This window comes from Asparagus officinalis, chromosome 4 (genome assembly GCF_001876935.1).
Source record: "Asparagus officinalis chromosome 4, Aspof.V1, whole genome shotgun sequence".
NCBI classification, from domain to species: Eukaryota; Viridiplantae; Streptophyta; class Magnoliopsida; order Asparagales; family Asparagaceae; genus Asparagus; species Asparagus officinalis.
In genome coordinates this window covers 73,551,939-73,556,179 of record NC_033797.1, presented here as the reverse complement: position 1 = coordinate 73,556,179, position 4,241 = coordinate 73,551,939, and positions in this window count along the sequence as shown.

The window sequence follows — 4,241 nt, the reverse complement described above, 5'->3', positions numbered from 1 at the left end:
CATAGCACAAAAGCATAGAAAGTCACGTCATCCTTCTCTCTCTCTCTCCCTCTCTCTCTCTCCTCTCTCTCCCTCTCTCTAAAATAAAAGGGCCCCTCACCCTCCTCACCGTCATCACCTTTGTCCAGGCCCCCGGCGCCGCCCCCCAAGTCCCTCCGGGCCCACGACTGATAAAATGTTAGCTCTGGTATGTGGTGAAAACAAAACCAGAAAAAGGCAACAACGGATGTGCTGGAGGTAGAGCTAACGCCGGAGCTCCGCTAGCCTCTTCTCTTCGTTCTTTCCTGCTCTGCCGCCGTCGAAACCCTTCCCCTGTCTCCGCTTGTCCTCTTCCACGACGATTTCCGCTAAGAAACGTAAGGATGCTGGCGTCAGTTGATTGGAGCTTGATATCTACGATTTCATGGAAAAATCTGAGAACCCGAGTGCGTTTTTGACGAGGGAGGAGCTGATTTCAGGCGGGAGGCTGGGTTTGGCCGAGGAGATTCTGAAAGAAGGGGATTAGCTCTCGTACGGATGGACGAAACCATGAGAAGAGAAGGAAGTCGTCGAGATCTCTGAGCAGTGGTCGAATGATGGTTTCTTGGAGGAGGACTCTTCGTCTTCCTCTTTTGGTGATCTGATATGAGTGAGTTCTTGAAAATTTTGTGTTTTTGAGATTTCTGGTTTTCTTGTTTCTTGAGCTCTTCTTTTGGTTGTTATTGTAAAGTTGGAAATGTGAGGTTGAGTGCAAGGTGAATGACGTGGAGGGTATGATTGGGGAGTTGTTTGGACGAAGTGGAAGAAGATGAGGGAGAGGTGATCCATTTTGTTCTATGTTATTAGCCATTGTATTTACTAGTGTTTAGGGGTTGAACCCCTTCAAGAATCTGTATAATGCTTGGTTAATTGCACATAAACCTCATGTGTTATAGGGGGCCTTGTCATTTGTTGTCCCTGAGCCATGCATTTCCTAGAGAACAAACTGTTTAAACTAGTTCATGTTAGTTCTAAATCAATTCTTACGTATTTTGTATAAGATTACTTCTCCACAAAATATAATGAAAGCGAATGTTGTGTTCTTACATGGCATAAGCTGGTCCGCCATAATAAAGATACCTACTAAATGCTTGTTTTAAATTCTCTACATGACCAGCTTTTAGACATAGAGATGGTATAAAATAGAACTAACTTAGTATAAAATAGAACTAACATGGTGTAATTTAGAACTAACGTGATATAAAATAGAACTAACGTGGTATAAATTAGAACTAACATGGTTAAAATTAGAACTAACTTGATATAAAATAGAACTAACGTGGCACAAAATAGAACTAACGTGGTATAAATTAGAACTAACGTGGTTAAAAGTAGAACTAACTTGGTATAAATTAGAATTAACTTGGTATAAATTAGAACAAACTTGGTTAAAATTTTAGAACTAACTTGTTATAAAATAGAACTAACTTGGTATAAATGAGATATAACATGGTATAAATTAGGTTTATAACGTGGTTTAAATTAGAACTAACATAAATTAGATATAACGTGGTATAAATTAGATATAACGTGTAATAAAATAGAACTAACAAGCCATCACACGCTACAGAATAGAACTAACACTGTGCAGATTAGAAACTAACACTGTGGAGATTAGAAATAACACGCTACAGAATAGAACTAACACTGTGTAGATTAGAACTAACACTCTACAGAATAGAACTAACACTGTGCAGATTAGAACTAACACTCTACAGAATAGAACTAACACAGTACAGATTAGAACTAACACTCTACAGAATAAAACTAACGTGGTATAAAATAGAACTAAAATGGTATAAATTAGAACTAACTTGTTATAAATTAGAACTAACGTGGTATCAATTAGAACTAATGTGGTATCAATTAGAACTAACGTGGTATAAAATAGAACTAACTTGGTATAAATTAGAACTAATGTGTTATAAAATAGGGTTTAAATTAGAACTAACATAAATTAGATATAACGTGGTATAAATTAGATATAACGTGTAATAAAATAGAACTAACAAGCCATCACACGCTACAGACTTGAACTAACACTGTGCAGAATAGAACTAACACTCTACAGATTAGAACTAACACTGTGCAGATTAGAACTAACACTCTACAGAATAGAACTAACACTGTGCAGATTAGAACTAACACTCTACAGAATAGAACTAACGTAGTATAAAATAGAACTAAAATGATATAAATTAGAACTAACTTGTTATAAATTAGAACTAACGTGGAATAAATTAGAACTAATGTGGTATAAATTAGAACTAACGTGGTATAAAATAGAACTAACTTGGTATAAATTAGAACTAACGTGTTATAAAATATAATTAACGTGGTATAAATTAGAATTAATGTGGTATAAATTAGAACTAACGTGGTTAAAATTAGAGCTAACTTGTTATAAAATAGAACTAACTTGATATAAATTAGAACTAACTTGGTATAAATTAGAACTAACATGGTATAAAATAGAACTAACTTGGTATACATTAGAACAAACTTGGTTAAAATTTTAGAACTAACTTGTTATAAAATAGAACTAACTTGGTATAAATGAGATCTAACATGGTATAAATTAGGTTTATAACGTGGTTTAAATTAGAACTAACATAAATTAGATATAACGTGGTATAAATTAGATATAACGTATAATAAAATAGAACTAACAAGTCATCACACGCTACGGAATAGAACTAACACTGTGCAGATTAGAACTAACACTCTACAGAATAGAACTAACATTGTGCAGATTAGAACTAACACTCTACAGAATAGAACTAACACTGTGCAGATTAGAACTAACACTCTACAGAATAGAACTAATACTGTACAGATTAGAACTGACACTCTACAGAATAGAACTAACGTGGTATAAAATAGAATTAAAATGGTATAAATTAGAACTAACTTGTTATAAATTAGAACTAACGTGGTATAAATTAGAACTAATGTGGTATAAATTAGAACTAACGTGGTATAAAATAGAACTAACTTGGTATAAATTAGAACTAACGTGTTTTAAAATAGAATTAACGTGGTATAAATTAGAATTAACGTGGTATAAATTAGAACTAACGTGGTTAAAATTAGAGCTAACTTGGTATAAAATAGAACTAACTTGGTATAAATTAGAACTAATATGGTTTAAATTAGAACTAATTAACTTGTTATAAAATAGAACTAACTTGATATGAATTAGAACTAACTTGGTATAAATTAGAACTAACATGGTATAAAATAGAATTAACTTGGTATAAATTAGAACAAACTTGGTTAAAATTTTAGAACTAACTTGTTATAAAATAGAACTAACTTGGTATAAATGAGATATAACATGGTATAAATTAGGTTTATAACGTGGTTTAAATTAGAACTAACATAAATTAGATATAACGTGGTATAAATTAGATATAACGTGTAATAAAATAGAACTAACAAGCCATCACACGCTACAGAATAGAACTAACACTGTGCAGATTAGAAATAACACTCTACAGAATAGAACTAACACTGTGCAGATTAGAACTAACACTCTACAGAATAGAACTAACACTCTATAGAATAGAACTAACACTGTGCAGATTAGAACTAACACTCTATAGAATAGAACTAACGTGGTATAAAATAGAACTAAAATGGTATAAATTAGAACTAACTTGTTATAAATTAGAACTAACGTGGTATAAATTAGAACTAATGTGGTATAAATTAGAACTAACGTGGTATAAAATAGAACTAACTTGGTATAAATTAGAACTAACGTGTTATAAAATAGAATTAACGTGGTATAAATTAGAATTAACGTGGTATAAATTAGAACTAACGTGGTTAAAATTAGAGCTAACTTGGTATAAAATAGAACTAACTTGGTATAAATTAGAACTAATGTGGTTTAAATTAGAACTAACATGTTATAAAATAGAACTAACTATGGCAAACATTAAAGATCATATTTCAACCAGTAAAAGAAACTTTGCTTCCCAGAGGGGACTGAAATAAACTTATAATTCTTTTCAACATAATATATTAGCACTCAGAATGATTCATTGATGACTTAGCTTTCATTTCAAAGCTCGTGAAAGGAACCAAAACCAACAAACATAGAACTAATAAATCTGCATATATCAAATTTGAAATCTGCTCGTGATGTAAATGCATTGAGGAGAGGAGGGGAGGCGGCGGCGAACTTGAGGGGAGGCTTGGGGCCCTGGGCGGAGGCG